This window comes from Schistocerca piceifrons, chromosome X (assembly GCF_021461385.2).
Source record: "Schistocerca piceifrons isolate TAMUIC-IGC-003096 chromosome X, iqSchPice1.1, whole genome shotgun sequence".
Classification (NCBI taxonomy): Eukaryota; Metazoa; Arthropoda; class Insecta; order Orthoptera; family Acrididae; genus Schistocerca; species Schistocerca piceifrons.
Genome location: NC_060149.1, coordinates 515,356,383 through 515,373,516, shown reverse-complemented (window position 1 = coordinate 515,373,516; position 17,134 = coordinate 515,356,383). Strand labels below are relative to the sequence as shown.

Here is a 17,134-nt window from a genome sequence, read left to right as displayed (position 1 = left end):
CTGTTAGCCTCTTGAAACTAGAGAGAATCTCTTCCAGTCCAAGGCGACACACATTACTCGTACTGACGTGAGCCACCACCTGCAGTTGGCTGCACCCTATGCTCTTCCTTTTATCCGGAAGGGCCCATCCCACGTCTGGAATGACTCCACCCAGTATGCAAACGGTGGGCACATTGGTTTTCTTTCCCTTCTTGGCAGCCATATCCCTAAGGGGCCCCATAACGCGCCACCACAGAGCGCCCCACCCCCTTAACCAGTGCCTCTACCTCACAAGAAGGGCCTGCCTCCCACCATCTCTCCATCCATCCAGTATCTCATCCTTCCACCGAGACCACACCCGCCAAAAAACCTCCCAAGTGGCCAAGTGGCGACCTCACCTCCACACCCTCCTCCAAAAGACCACCACCCACCTCACTTCCCTCTGATCCTGCCATGGATACCACCCCTCCTCCCGCCTCCCCTGCCCCCACCCTGTATACCTTCGTCCTTGCCAACCCTGATCCAAAATTCCTAGATGCCCGCACCCTCACCCTTGAAATCTGGAAATACATTCCCAGTGCACCCATTACCCAACTTATCCCTCGCAGAGACTCTCTTCTCATCAAGTCCTCCTCCCCTTCTTCCATACTGATCTCCTCCAGCACCTTCCCTGCACCACCTTTTTTCCCCATGCGTCCCTGACCCCTTTCCTTACTTCCTCCTCTCCTCACCAGCCTCAACCCTGTTATCGTCCACCAGCCCTCACTGCCATGACCACAAAACTCACCCCTGTGGTCACAGAAGTGGAGGTGTTGCTGGAACTGAACACCCATCCCGCCCTGGAAATCCGCTCAGCCCACCTAATTTACAACTCGTCTGTCCCTACCTTCCTTATGCATATCTTTACTGAGTCCGCCTCCTAGATCAATCACCTCCTCACACAGGGAAAGCTGATTTTCAACCGCCACCACCCCACTGACCTGTCCCATTCAACCTCCTCCATCCTACTGCTGCCAGTGCTGTCTCCTGTACAATGACCACCTCACCCAAAATCGGCAAGAACCCATTACCTTCCCCCATTGTAAAGCCTTCCACTTTCTTGAACAGTATCCTAACCTCGCCTCTCCCCCTTCTTCCAACAAACCCCACCCCAACTACTCCTCCAAATACAAAGAAAAGCCCCCTCCCACCAACCTTGATCTCACTGTCCCCGTTCACCCCTTCGACCTGCCCATCCACCCCACCAATTCCCTCTGCCCTCCCCCTACAGCAGAAGACATCATCCAGTTCCTAACCATTGTCCTGCAGGACATCTACCCCTTCCAGCACCCCCAAACACTCCAGCAGATTTCCCTCGCCACCCGCTCTATTTTCCATTTAAATACCTATGCCACCTACTCCCACAAATAGGTTCACTTTACCTTCACCCACGTACACACCCTCGTTTAAGCCCGTCTCTCCTCGCCCCACTTCCTTTCCCCCTCCCATCTCCTGGCTCATCGCCAGTATCATCTCTGCTACCTCAACAATAGCTCCCTCCCTGCCAACAAATACCTTTTCATGCATTACCTATCCCAGCACCTTGATCCTTAATGAAACTTTCCTCCAACCTCATCATGTTGCCGCACCTCTCCCTATCTCCTTCAGTGCATCGACAATGCCCTTCCCCTCGCCCGAGGTGTAGTCGCTGTTGGCCACCTCAAGCATCTTCCTGTCCGGCCACAACCCCTCCTCAATAACCCAACTGAACACCTTCTCCTCAGCGTCTTTTTTCCCTCCCTCACCATCACCTGTGCCACAATCTATAGTCATCCCGCAGCTCCTCTCCCCTAAGACTTCATTTCCCATGTTGACTGCACCATCACCACCTATGTGATGGCCACTGACCTCAACATCCAAAGGCATGACCCTGCCACCCATCAGCAGTGGCATCAGTTCCTTGCCACCCCCCATGATGACCTAGTTCCTCTCCCATAACACACTTGTACTGAAACTAACTCAACCCCTGACGTTATCCTTGCTTCCCCCCACCTCGTTTGTTGCATCACCATGGACGTCCTCAATCCCATTGGTACTGACCACCTCCCCGTCCTTCTCACTGTCCCCTCTGCCCATGGCCCCCCTGCAGCCCCCCACCCAGCTGTCTTCCAAAGTCCATCCAAGACTGCAGCTGCACTGACTGGGATGCCTACCAGGAATCCATTACCTCACAGGTCAAAAGCCACACCATCACGTTTCACCATCCCACTGATGTCACCCATGCCTCTTCCTTCCTTCAGAAGACCATCACTGATGCTGTGAAGGCCTATGTCCCTACCATACTCATCAACCCTCACTACCCTATGCTTCCTCCGCAAGCCGTCCTTCTTCATGAATCCTGCAGGCTCTGCCACTCGATCCTTCACACCAATGACTGGGATACACTTCCCCACCACCGGGGCAATTACAGCGACACAGCCAGAACTTTCTTACAGCAAAGAAACGCCAGGACTGGTGCTAGACATGCACACACCTCAACAGCACCCTCCCTGTCAACCCCTCTAAGTACTGGTCCTGCATCACCTTACTGGTAGCCATCCCACACTGCATTACCCTATCCTCCACAACGATCGCCCCTTCCCTGACAATCTCAGTAAGGCTAACCATTTTGCACCCCACATATCAGAGGTCTTTTCCATTCCTGACAATCCCCATTTTGATTACTCCCTCTTCCCCACCATCCTTGACTGCACTGATACCTCCGTCCCACCACTCATCCCTAGCTTCCAGTACTTGGATCAGTTACCCCCCCCCCCCCCAACATCAACACCCTCATCACCACACATGACATCACACTCATCCTCTGCTCCAAACGCAACACCACCCCTGGTCATGATGGCGTCACCTACTGCCACCTCAAGAAGACCCCCCATCATTCCTGGCTGTCCTTGCTACTCTGTACAATGTCCTCCTCTCCACTGGCTTTTACCCTGACCTGTGGAAGACTTCTCGTTTTCTACTGTTCCCTAAATCCAACAAATCCCCCTCTGATACCTCTTCGTATTGTACCCTCTGCCTCGCCTCCATGCTCAGTAAGGTCTTCGAGACTATCCTCTCCCACCGTATTGACCGCCACTTTAACCAGCACCAACTCCTCCCCCTTACCCAGTGTTGCTTCCAACATTCCTTCTCAGCCGACGTCCAACTCCTTAACCTTATCAATCTTCTTTCCCTCCAACGTAACTCCTGTCACTCCGCTATCTTTGTTTCCCTTGACCTCCAGAACGCCTGCAACCATGTCTGACAGACCTATGCTCTCCCTATCAATTTCGTCCACCTCGTTGCTTTCTTCCTCTCCCATCATCCCTCCTATGTCACTTTCCAACTCCTGTATCGTCTATCCCTTTGCTGGTGTACCCCAAGGCTCTATCCTTTCCCCTCTCCTCTATCTCCTGTACACTACTGATACGCCCAAACCTCCCCCACCTGTTCATCTTCTCCAATTTTCTGATGACACCGCCTTCCTAGTCCTTTATCCTGCCGTTCAATGGTCCCAGCATACCCGCCAAACCCACTTTGACCAGTTCACCACTTGGTGCAACCAGTGGTTCCTTCATCTCAACCCATGCAAAACCCAAGCGATCATCATAGGCCACAGCATCCGCTCCTTCTGTCTCCATGATTTCTTCCTAACCATTTATGGCTGTCCTATCCACCTCACTCCTACCCTCAAATACCTTGGCCTCACCCTCAACCGCCCCCTCACCTGCACTCCCCATCTCCTTACAATCCAACACAAAGCCCACAACAGACTCCACCTCCTGAAACTCCTGTCTGGCCAAACATGGGGACCGCATCCTTCCACCATCTTTCACAGCTACAAATCCTTGATCTGTCGCAGCCTTTGTTATGCCTGTGTTTGCACTCCACCTCAGCTTCCCTATCCGCCTTCTGTCCCCCCACGTGCATCCTCTTCAACATCATCCCCTTCCCCCACCTTCTCCTTTTCCTTGAACACATCCGCACCCTGTATATTGCCCAATGACTCAATCCCCTCCCGCCCCCTGGTGTCCCCCTTCCTCTCCACCCCCAGCCCATTGCGGCGCCTTTACCATTGTGTCCCCCCCCTCTCTCCATCTCCACACCCTCCACCTCCTTTCCCAATGCAGCTTCCAGCACCTACCCCTCCCAGATGATGAAATTCGGCCTGACATCTACCCCTCCTACCAACTCTAACCCCACCTTCCTCCTGCCTCCTCTTCAGGGCTCCCTCTCCTCCTCCTCCCTTCTCCTGAGCGGCTTTCCCCCTCCTACATCCCCTCTCTCTCCCACGCTCCCCTTCAGTGTCTCTACAATCCCTCCTGCCTTGTGTTCCATCTTCATTTCCTGCCCTGCCGGTCTCCTGCCTCTTGGTGCGCCTCCTGCCCCCTTTTTTTCCTCTTTCTCCCCCCCTCCCAGCCCTCCACCGCGACTTCCTCCCCTCTTTTTCCCTCCTCTCCAGCTTCCAGTCCCTCGGCAGGTCCCTACAAGCGGTTTTTTTTATTCTTCGTGAATGCTCTGACGTTTCCAATGGTTTTTTAAGTGTCATGCTCTGTGTGATTTTTATCCTGTGGCCAACTTTTAACTTGTGATTGCCTCCAGTGTTTTTTTTTTTTTTTTTAAGTGCACTTTGATTTTCCAGCTGTGTTCTTTTAACTTTATGTCGACTTTTTAACTGTCCCCCAGTGCATATCCCCATCTTAGTGTATATTTTAACTCCCATCATCTCCATTTACTGTGTTTTTATGTCCCCCTTTTTATCCCCCCTTTTTATACATTCACCCTTCTGCACTTTTATAAAACCAATTGGGTGAAGAGCGGTGGAATGTGCCGTTGCCAGCTCTTCGCTGCCCATATGGGGCAGGGGAATGAAATTACAATAAAGAAAAACAAATCAGTGATTAAAGTAAAACATTTTCAAGCAAAGCAGAGTAGGCACTGGGCACGAAGTCACTCTTCCAGTTAAGCAGTTTTGTTGGTATGCCTCTTAATACTTAAAGCACACAAGTGCATATGTATGGCAGTAGCACTTTCCATTATGGTCTATTTGCTGTTTTAAGCTGTAGAGAAACTGCTAATGTATTTATGTTTCTCGTATTTTGCTGCAGATCTGAAAATAGTCATTATAGACCGAAACCGGTAATGCGTTGACAAAAAATTTTGTGACCATAGACGTAAAGTAAAGGAAATAGTCGTATAATCCTCAGTCAGTGGCGTCTGTCGGATGTGGCTTGAAGCGTGTGGCGTCTGCATAGTACACTCTTGGGCGTTGTCAGCTTCCCACACCGTCGAGAAGCTACTTCCCACCCTCATACCTCCTCAGTTGGCATCACGAGGCAGAGTGCATCTTGCTCCAGTCCTTCTAACAAAGAAATAAGCATGGCATTACCGAGAATGGAATAACTGCAGGAGAGGCGCTCTGCATCGCGGTGTAGCTTGCTCGCCAGGTTTCGAGAGGGTGAGTTTCTGGATGAGGTATCGAATATATTGCTTCCCCCTACTTATACCTCCCGAGGAGATCACGAATGTAAACTTAGAGAGATTCGAGCGCGCACGGAGGCTTTCAGACAGTCGTTCTTCCCGCGAACCATACGCGACTGGAACAGAAAAGGGAGGTAATGACAGTGGTACGTAAAGTGCCCTCCGCCACACACCGTTGGGTGGCTTGCGGAGTATAAATGTAGATGTAGATGTAGATCCGGGTTCCCCGCATGCCAGTCTGACACGCTTACTCTCATATACAGAGATGTGCGCTGAATCAGTGACGTTAAGAACTCAATAGACAGCTAGAAGCATACTATTCAAATGTACTCATTGTCATCTGACTTCCACAGTCCATACCAAGTAACTTTCAACAGCTGGTGTACAACAGATCAGAGCATTCCCCACAGCGGCTATCTATAGTTATCTCACAGTGTACTGTCCACAGGACTGAGTGTTTTACCTGGTGAGCTCCTTAGTGAGCAACAACTGAAGAATCCCTTGCCTTCTTTATGCTCTGCTGATTTATTTAGTTTCCGTCACGGCGTTGGCACACAAACATAAAGTTGCACATTGATGGAAATTATGTATTACCTTTTGGCTTTTGTCTCTGCATCTTCGGAAAAGGTTTGTTTAACTATTTTTCTGACGTTTCTCCAGCACGAGTAGTTACACTCTAAGAAGTTCACCCTCTATTGCTGGTAGAGGAATGTCCTTCAGCAGTGGAATGTGAACTTTTGACACTTCCAGTCACCCCTGATTGTGCACCGTTAGAAAAATCGTTAAACAAAGTTTGTAAATCCGTTTTTCAGTATATTATAAAAACACACACACACGCACACACACACAAATATTTTTCTTCGTCTTCTTCGTCGAAAAAGAAACTTGTGACATCCGTAAACACAGGGTAAGGTGAATCCTCTCTCACTCTTTAAGTACCATGACGTTGCTCAAAACAGAATACGGATGATATGAGTGACTTTTGCGAAAATAAATTTAATGATAGTCCAGTTGCTGCATGAGTTTCTCTTGGTACCACCTTCTCAGAAATTTTTGTTCAGGATTTAGAGTAACGTCTCGCATTAAAAGGACACCATTTGCTTTGATGAATATGCACGACCAAATTTCCTCTCTAAGGAGGTTTTTTTGGTGCTGACAGTAACACTATACGTACAAAAAACCACACACAGTTGCTTGTCTTAACACTCTTATAAAGTGGCCTGATACATGTCTCCCTGACTAAAGAACATTATGTGAACCTACTATTTATAACACTATGGTGGTGCTAGGCATTTTTCGCAGAAACACTATTTTTCTACATTGTATCCCATTCCACATGCTTTTATTGTAGTGTAAACTGCTGGACAGTGTTCTGCAATGTACTACATTTAATAGCTATTCGTTGCTAAAGTTGTGGAAATTTTAGTTCTATACGAAAACAGATATAGTGGTGGAAGCCTTGCTAACTTGTACCCAAGAAGATGTGAGTTCTGTCTGCCTATAGTTTTAATTATTTAATTTGAGAGTCGATTACATAGACTAAAACACGATTTACGATTTGGCAGACACCTTACTAGTTTTCTAAACTGCCCTGACCAAAGGACATAGTATTATCAGTCTGCGTAATACTACCGTTTGTCGAAGTAGACAACCTTCAACATGATATAAAAAAATACCCTGCAGAGTACTATTGTTAAGACATTTAGACCTGTATGCCTACACAGTTCCGTATCATTTGGTAACAAGCGATTTGCGATGTGGGAATATCATATCAGAGGGAACTTGTACATTACGCCAGCCTCTAAGCGGGATGATTAGCATGGAAAATATCCAGTTCCATTACGACACAAACTCACTGTATCCTAACAGTTATAATTCACTATCTACACCAACATGTACGAAGCCTCTGCAATTCCAATTTTAGTAATATTACACTGATTTATGGATAAACGAGGGAAAAACAGTGTTCGGAAGAATTTGTGACAGTGACTGTGGAGCTTTAACGTAAACAGCAGGCATAAGAGGGAGACGACAGCAAATATGCATACTTTAATAAATATACGAAGTTAAAAGTTTCTGTGAAGTCATCGGGATATTTAAGTAAACGTCCCACTGTCCCACAGTGGCCACCAGTTCGACTACCAGGAGGAAAGTCGCTGCCTGCTAGACCGACAAACAATGGCACAGTCTCCGGCACACCTTCAGTAAAGTTCAGTGAGCCGCTGCTGCCGGTGAGTATTCACTTCCGTCCAGAGCGCTAAGCGGCCAATGTGTGTTCAGCCGCGAGTCGGATTACGACGAAGCCTATCGCCTGTGTCACGGAGTTGCTAACAAGCGTCTGTGGAATCAGTACATTCCGTCTATTCCATGCAGAAGAGCTCTGCATGTTAGTGCCAATATTTGTGCCTCAGACACCACATCCTCTGTACAGCGTGTTGATGTATGATACACACGTGATCTGCAATCTTTTGCAAGTTGTGTGTCTCGAAGAATAAAACCCACTTTAGTTGAGATTGTGTCATCATTAGTTACTGTTTTACCACTGTTCGTTCCTAACTTCAAGCGGCGACCCAACGGTGGTGACGAGTCTCGTGAACCTACGGTGCTGTGTTTTCCTTCATCAAGGGCGACGTTAAGTGTATTTTGTGTGTATTAGCGTCAAGGAATTGTTATGTCTGTGCCACGACAAGAACTTTCTGTAAATGATGTGGTTCAGTTGCAGAGGCAACAAATTCAGCAACTTGGGCGGAGAGTTATTCAACTGACGCAAGTACTTTCAATGGCAGTTACAACTCAACATACGACGGGCACACCCAAATTCCGATAACATACGGCCAGTGAGGGGACTGGGCTGAATACCCACTCAACTTGTAGCGCAGTTCTCCGCCTACGACATAGCAGATACGAAGCGCAAAGATTATTTCCTTACTAATGTTGGTGTTTTATGTTGTGTGTCAAAATGTCTACGGACTCTTGGCCGGAGGACTTTGAGTGTTATTTGTTAGAAGTTATATGAGCACCTTGGCGCTCAGGTGCATGTAGCAGCTGCCAAATACAAGTTCTTTTGGCTTAGGAAGCAATCGGAACAGACATTTAAACAATGGCTCGCAGAACTAAGAGGTGTTACCAGACATTGCATATTTAAGTGTCCATGTGACGTCACACAAGTGGCGTCATACTCCGTGGTGTGATTACTCAGAATGTATGAGATGCACGCATGCACACTCCAATTTTGAAGCTACCATATCCTAAGTTAGAAACTGCCCTTTCTGTTACTGAACCTCAGAACGTTTTAGATATTGCAGAGGTAAATTTAGAGGCTCTGACCATTTCTGTAGTTCAAAGTACACAATGCACTCAGTTCTCTACTCAGAGGTCAAGCTGCAGGCAAAGCCCATTGTTAAAAAACAGTCACGCCGTGCGCCTTCCACTTTGAGAGGTGGTATGCCTTTAGATGCACACAGTGACTTGCCCCCTCTCTTATTTATATCTAACTCTGAGTAATTCGGTTTGGGGAAGTATGGCCGAGTATTGTCATTACAAGGCTAGTATTGAGAACTCAGAAGATATGAATATTTTCCTCTCTAATTGCATGTGGTGAAAAGTTGGTACTGCTTCACATGTTGACTTCCCACGCAGCGTCTCTCATCACCCGGGTGGTCCGGTGACAGGCGGGTTCTGCCGATCTTGAAAGGGTTAAGCCGACGGGTGTGAGGGAGTCGAGTGCATGCTTTCCAGACGCCACATTGTCATAAGAGCGGCGGCGACACGCCCACAGGGGCCTGACGGAGCGGCTGGGCTAGAGATTCCGTTGCTTCGCAGAAACACAGTGAAAACACTTTCTGACAGACTTCCAGCGAGGCATGGGAATGATTTGTGTTCCCATGCAGTCTTGGCAGGCAAATTCCCGCGTTTTATGCAAAATTATAACTGTGATTGGCTTGCTCAGAGGCGCAGAAATTGGCGGCAAGTATCTCCATTGGTGGAATAGTTGTGCTTCGGCAGTAGAGTGGAATTTTCCACCGGTTTTCGAGTTGCTGATTGGCACGTTTTAACCACAGCCACTGTCGTGGGGGCGGGAATGTTCTGTGTTCGGCTTGTACGGGTGCTCTTGAGAGAGTCGGCTCTCGCTTTTCGGTCAGAGTAGGTTACAAGACTGAGCTCTCGCTGCTCTGGACAGCCTGCCTTCCGTTGGTTGTCTAATATAGTTTCGTTTAATTGTAACTGTTTGACGAAATTGCTGAAGTTCCAACTTCAACATAACTTTCCGAGTACAGTTGGCAATTGAGCATTCTACGTACAAGCGGCGTACGTTGCCCGTCTTGAGCAGTTTTGGCTAAAGTTGACTGTATCGGAGTTACTGTGTGACTTCGCTTGTTAAAATCAATCACTATACCGTCAGTGATTGTGTAGCGAGCCTTCTTCGTCTCCCTCAGAGGCGCATTTGTGTTGCTAGAAGTCTTTAGTCTGGAGCAACCAGACCAGGATAATTTGTTTTGGGCTATACTCGCGACATTATCATCACCACAACGGGACGTCGAAGCAACCAGCCATCGCCTCCGGTATGCCAGATCGTGTCCTTGCAGTTAAGAAGACAGCTTGGTAATGTATGTCCGCAGCACCCACAGATTAGGGAATTTAGATATGTGACAATCAGAGCTCTGCATAGTGCGCCTGTTCCCGTCTTTTCTAATGTGGTTCTGTCTTGGGTGTTCATTGTCTGAGTTCTCACTACAGTAGCAGCAATTAATGTTGGGTTGGCTGGGTGTTTCTCGTAAGATTTGAGTTGCAAGGAATTGGCTCCACATACCACTTGGTCATAAATGTCACAATCTAGTTTATGGACAACTTCACCTTCACAGCATTTATTTGAGTATCCAAGTTGGCGTATTGTAAATGTTTCATGTGTTATGTTTATTATTTTTCTTCTTGATCCATGTGCAACAACAAAAGTCGGATTTAGAAAAGGGGGGGGGGCTTAAAGCATCATTTCCATATGAAGATTCTAGAGGAATTTAGTGTTAAATACACTGCTAGCCCCGACACCTCGCAACTTTGCAGTCTAATATCTGGAAGTCGTTCCCGAAGTGCACGACCGTTAGCAGTGCCCACGCAGAGAGGCAAAATGTTTTTCCTGTGGCAAACGGGGCCATATTCAAGCGTGATTTCAAAACAGCCGTGGCAGGCGACAGTGAGACTCTACTTCAGTGTTCTTCAAAAGAAGTAAATGTCATATCAGTTGAGCCGGTGGGGGAGGCCCAATCAGTGTTTTACCCTTAAAGTAAACAGAATCGTTCACAAGTGATCTGCTTTCAGAGAAATAAACTGTATGTACATCTACGTGTGGCAGAGCATTCTGTGAGACTACAATTAGACAAAGGTGCTTGCGTGACTTTGCTGAACAGAAATACTTATGAATTGTTAGGCAGCTCATGGCTACAGCAGCCTACTGCCATTCTGCCAGCATACAATGGACACAATATCCCAGTGTTGGGAGTGTGCAGACTGGCAGCAACATTTCTTAATGTTACTAGAACTTTACTATTTCATGTACCGTGTTCTCGGAACAGTCCGAACTTCTTTGATCTGACCTCACTTGACTTGTTTTACCTGGACATTCAGGACAATGTGTTGCCAGTCAATGCTACTGTTCCTCACAACTGTATTAATGAGTGATGTGACAATACAGAAATTTATTTCGAGAAGGCCTGGGGAACGCTGAAGATTTTGAAGCACATGTAACTTTAAAAGATAATGCACAACCACCGTTTCATAGTGCAGTCCCCTAACGCATTCGTGATCAGGTCGCTCAAGAATTGAAACTATGGCAAGACAGTGGTGTTGCTGAACAGATCTCAGCCAGTCAGTGGGCATCTCTCCCGACAGTTATCAAAAAGCCATCGCGTGGGTTGCAGCTATGAGCAGACTTTGAAACCACTATCAACCCTCAAAACAGAGATGGACTCTTTTCCCCTTCTTCACCTGATGAACTGATCGACAGATTGTGACAGGAATGCTTGTTTTCCAAAATAAATTTCCCGGGGACATACTCGCAGTTACCCTTGAATGACATTCCAAACGGTTCTTTGTACTTATCACGCACTTGAGTCTATATCTGTTCCAGCTCCTCCCAATCGGCAGTGCATTAACTCTCGCAGTTTTACAGTGATTTCTGAATCAGTTAACAGCGAAGGTCCATTCGTGTGTAAATCATTTAGATGACACTGTAGTTTCTTTTGGCACACCAGAGGAATATTTATCCAGTTTTGACTGTTTGTCCCAAGATCTTTCGGACATGGGAACCAAGTGTAATAAAGCGAAATGCTCATTTCTTCATATCATTAATTCACAGGGCATCCATCCAGCGCAATCGCACTTGTTGTCACTCAGGGATTTGACGGCGCCTCGTCATTTTAAGGAGTTAAAGGCAGTAATGAGCTAACCGACGTATTATTTCAAATTCATTCCTCATACAGTACAAACTGCTGCCCTGTTGAACCACCTACGCTGGAGAGGTGTTCGCTTCTTACGGTCCAAAGATTTTCAGGACGCATTCCAGCAACTTAAGGATGATCTTCTCAGTGATCGTTGTATGGTCCACTTTGACCAAAACAAGCCAGTAGTTTTAGCACTTGATGCGTCATCCTATGGGCTTGGATTGAAGCTATTCCACATGACTGGTAGCTCTGACAGGCTTGTAGCCTTTTCTTCCAAAACTTTAAACAAGGCGCAGTGTAATCGCAGGCAGCTGGAAACAGAGGCGCTCGCCATTGTTTATGGAGTCACTAAATTTCTCCACTATTTGTATAGTCGACCTTCTATCTCATCTCAGATCACAGGCCACTGACAGCTTTGTTCAGCCACTCCAAGCCTGTTCCACCACGAACAACACAAAAATTATTATGAAATTACAACGAAATTCAGACCATTAGCTGCTTACAGGCGTTGATTAATATCAACAGGGACAGATGAAAATGTGTGCCCCGACCAGGACTCGAACCTAGGATCTGCTGCTTACATGGCAGACGCTCTATCCGACTGAGCCATTTTTTTTCTTTTTTTATTTATTATCAGAAAGACTTGGTACTATCATGACACTTCAGTAGACCATAGTCATATCATCATGTAATAGAGGCTGCAAAAGGGAGAAAAAATTTATTACAAGAATAGAACAATAAATAAAAGAAAAAAAAACGAGAACGTAGCCATCAAACCACCACCAAGCTCATAAGATATGTATCAATAACTATTTTGATATGGTTTTTTTAGTAAATTTTAATTTTTTTATTTTTTATTTTGTGTTTTTTATAGTTCATAATTGAATCTAAAAGGAGTAGGAAAACGAAACAAGATTACATTCCAAATAGCAAACTAAGAAAAATTCCAAGTAAACTAGGAAAAGCTAAGGATCGTAGACGCGCCCGTGTATCTATACTTCATCGATACACATTTGACAATAGAGCGATGCTGAGTCAAAACACAATACAAAACGAACAGGGAAACAAGGAGAGAACAAACCGATGCAAATCAGGTGGGAAACATACATAACAAAGAAAAACACTTATCATCAAAATGAATTAAATTAACCAACACCTTACCGATGAAAAACAAGATTCACCATGTTGGCGAAGAGGTCTCGGTATCGAGGCATTCGCAAGCATGTCCAATAGGCCGTGATCATGTACTGCATGACGTTCATGTGATCGTCCCCCTCGCCTTCTACAACTTAATGAACGAAATGTCCCAGCAACCACATAACGGTATGGGTTTTTGACTGTGGAAAGAAAGAAGAATCTGGGCGCACTATGATGTCCGTAGTGCAGGCAGTCTCAGAAGACCGAGTAAGGAAGGCCAATTGTGTCCTGATCCAACCACCAGTTTGCCTTATGACCTCCACAAGTAAAACGATGTCGTATCGTAACGGGAGACGTACAACGACTACATAAATCCGTCTCACTAAGCCCAATACGGAAAAGTCGCTCGTTCGTTGGAATCAAGTTATTTACGACCTAGTACCACGAGGACGCTACTCACATCGGCAAAATCGGAAGACTGATATTAAACCAAACTTTCGTTCAGGTTGTTTGCGGCGAGTCTCTTTCAACGAGGTTCGGGCAATGGACTGCTTCCCCACGAGTCTGTAGGAATTTAATGGTCTCCATATGATTTCAGCCCATAAATAGCTCATCGCAAGATAGAAGTCACGAATGTGTTTTAACTTATAATTTATGCGACCAATATCAATAGGGGGTTCAAGACTAGCGGGACAGACAAAGAAAAATAAATGAGACGTGAATGTGTGAGTTTCTTGAGTCATCGTCAAAATAGTACGAAGTACATATAGCATCTGCGACTTCCTGTATATATCAGTCAGGTCCAGCCCCCCAAAGGAGCGAGGCTTCGTGATCACCTCATACCATAAGCGAAATATATGTCTTTTCCATAAGAAACGACCAGAAAATTGTAGTTTCTTCGCTATCGTCGCAGGAAGCGGATAAACTTAGGCCGCGTAATAAGCTTTGCATAAGACATATGTATCCAGTATTCGGACTTTCTGGAGCAGAGTAAGAGAACGCCTTTCATGCTCTAATACAGCTCCCTGAATTTTTTCCGTAGCAGACTTCCAGTTGAGCGCCACCATTTTGTGTGGACAACGACCAATGATGATACCGAGAGACGTATACAGATCCAGCGCAGTAGCCCATGGAACAACCGCGTCATCAAAACCTCGCAAAGGAAGAAGCTTAAGTTTTGCACCTGAACTCCGACAAAAACTATTGATGACAGACTTCAGTCGAGGTATCTCAGCAGAATTGCGAAGTAGAACAATCACGTCATCCGCATATGCACGAACAGCTATAGTCCCACCGGAAAGCGTCCAACCTGTCAGCTGGGATGCTAGCATGCGGAGTAGGGGCTCCAGGAAAAACACAAACAGCCACCGTCAGCGGGCTTCCTTGAGACACTCCCCCACGGATACTTATTAGGGGCGTTAGTTGGCCATTAACAACCACCGAAGCCGAAATACCCGTAAACAGATTTGAGAGCACTCGCCGCGTGTCAATAGTGAAACCAACTGCCTCCAGAATCGGAATCAGAAAGTCGTGATTAACACGATCAAATGCCTTACTGAAGTCTAAAAAAGCAAGAGCACAAGGGACGGACGTTACAGCAGCAACTGATACCATATCACGAAACTTTAATATAGGGGTAAGAATGGTACGACCAGGTACGCAGCTTTGATGTTTTGTAACAATCGTATCCATCAAAGCCGACGTCCTACTATTAACTGCCCTCGCCACAGTCTCATAATCAAAGTTTAACAAAGTTAGTGGGCAAGAGTGATCAGGGGCAGCCGGTCCAGTGTGTATCGGGATTACAACAATTTTTCCCACTTTGAACGAGGGCAGCACTACTCTACCCTGTAACACCTCATTCAGAAGGGAGGTAAAGGTAGCACCCAACAACGGCCAAAGGCGCACGTAAAATTCCTTTGGAAGTCCATCTAGACCCGGGGACTTTTGATAAGGCGATCCCACAATAATTTTGTAAACTTCCTCAGGCTGAAAGGCAGCTAAGAGCGTTTCATTATGTTCAGATGTAATTGTCGTATACAAGATGCTGACAAGTGGGTCGTAAAAGGTTTTACTGGACTCCTCGATATTGTAGATTTCTACATAGTACTGGTGTAAGATACGCACTATATCAGCTTGCGCCATTACGATACATCCATCTTTTGTCGTGGGAGAATGAATACAAGTGCGTCGGCGACGGATCTGATACCGAAGCAAATGATATAAGGAAGTCAGTTCTTCCATCACCAATGATCGCGACTTCGATCGGATTTTCAAACCTTCCATTTCCATTCTCTTCACGGTTAACAATTTTGCCTTACCGGCCTAACACCTGCAATTCGCAGAGGGCTTGATCCGAAGCAGCATAAAGTTCACGCAGGATGGAATAGTAATATTCATAAGTTCTCCGAAAGTCTCGCGCTTTGGCAGCACAGAAACGTATCAAAGTCTGCGTGAGCCTCGGTTTCGCTAGCTATATCCACCAGTCAAGCACTCCGTCTTCAGGCCACAAGTGGCCCAATGGGACCGTCCGACCGCCGTGTCATCCTCAGCTGAGGATGCAGATAGTAGGGGCGTGTGGTCAGCACACCGCTCTCCCGGTCATTATAATGGTTTTCCTTGACCGGAGCCGCTACTATTCGGTCGAGTAGCTCCTGAATGGGCATCACGAGGCGAGGCTGAGTGCACCCCGAAAAATGGCAACAGCGCATAGCGGCCCAGACGGTAACCCATCCAAGTGCCGGCCACGCCCGACAGCGCTTAACTTCGGTGATCTGACGAGAACCGGTGTATCCACTGTGGCAAGGCCGTTGCCCCATCAGTCAAGGGTGGAGGAGTATTTCCCAGTGGACCGTAGAGTATGCTCCCACACGACTTGCATCACGTCATCGAGAGAAGGGTCAGCTAGATGAGCGACGTTTAGCATCCACGGAGGGCGAAACAATTTGACTGGTTGCCATTCAAGATTGAGAGTTATGGCCACAGCACAGTGATCCGTAAAGGAAGCTGGGATAACTTCAATGTTAAGAATACTATCGCTCAGGAAGTCCGATAAGTAAAATCTATCTAACCTGCTACTAGAAGTCGCAGTAAAGTGGGTAAATTTAACTAATGTCGGGTATTTACATATCCAGACGTCTTTTAGGCGTAAGGAGCGGCCCAATTCATGTAATTCGAGACAGAAATTAAGGTTTGGAGATTGATCCACAGGACGCAATACACAGTTAAAGTCATCACTCAACAGAATACCCAGAGGACTCTTACGCAACAAATAAACAATATCCTCTTCATAAAAACGCGAACGATCCACCACGTGACCAGTGCCAGTAGGGGCATATAAACGAACCAAAGTAAGATTAAAAAGTTGACACCCTATGCCCCTGCCAGAATCCACCATTTCCACTTCAGCAATAGGAATGCTTTCGCGAAAGAATAAGGCGGTCCCCGTAGAATATTCGGGTGCTACATTAAAGATCATACGAAAACCAGATAAGGAGAAATTACTAAATAGCACCTCCTGTAAGAAAACTGTGTCCACACATGAATCATAAATGAACTGACGCATCATAAATGAACTGACGCAGCGAAGTCAATCGCAATTCTTATTCCACATGATTAACGTTTAAGGAAAGGAACATGTAGGCTTGGGTAATTGATCACAGCTGGACAGAGATGTACGGAATATCGGAGTAGAATTATGTAGACAGCTGAGAGTCAAGGTCCACTGTGGAATCCACAGTGGAATCACACATCGGGGGACCATAACCCACGTCATCGCAACCTATTTTCTTAGTTTTCTTACAAGCCACCGCACGGTCAAGTTGTATACGCTGTTTCTGCCGGCCACGTGAGATGGCGGCCTCTGCAGACAGAGGCTTGGGAGGGGTCATAGGCACAGCTTCCTCCCCCACCCCCCCCCCCCCAGACCTAGGGTCATGTAATGCAATGCCAGTCACTAAAGCGGAAGCATTCTGTGCAATTACCAATACAACAGGTGATACTTGGTCGCTAATTTTCTTCTCCTCGGGAGCTGCTGTAGGCGGCAAATACAGGAAGACGAAGGAACAGGAGGCCACTGCATC

General features: G+C 46.6%; 1 pseudogene; it reads right to left on the bottom strand.

The window, feature by feature from the left end:
* Window positions 1-15,749: 15,749 nt before the first annotated feature.
* On the bottom strand, window positions 15,750-15,867 carry LOC124723546 (annotated as a pseudogene).
* Between the last annotated feature and the right edge of the window lie 1,267 nt (window positions 15,868-17,134).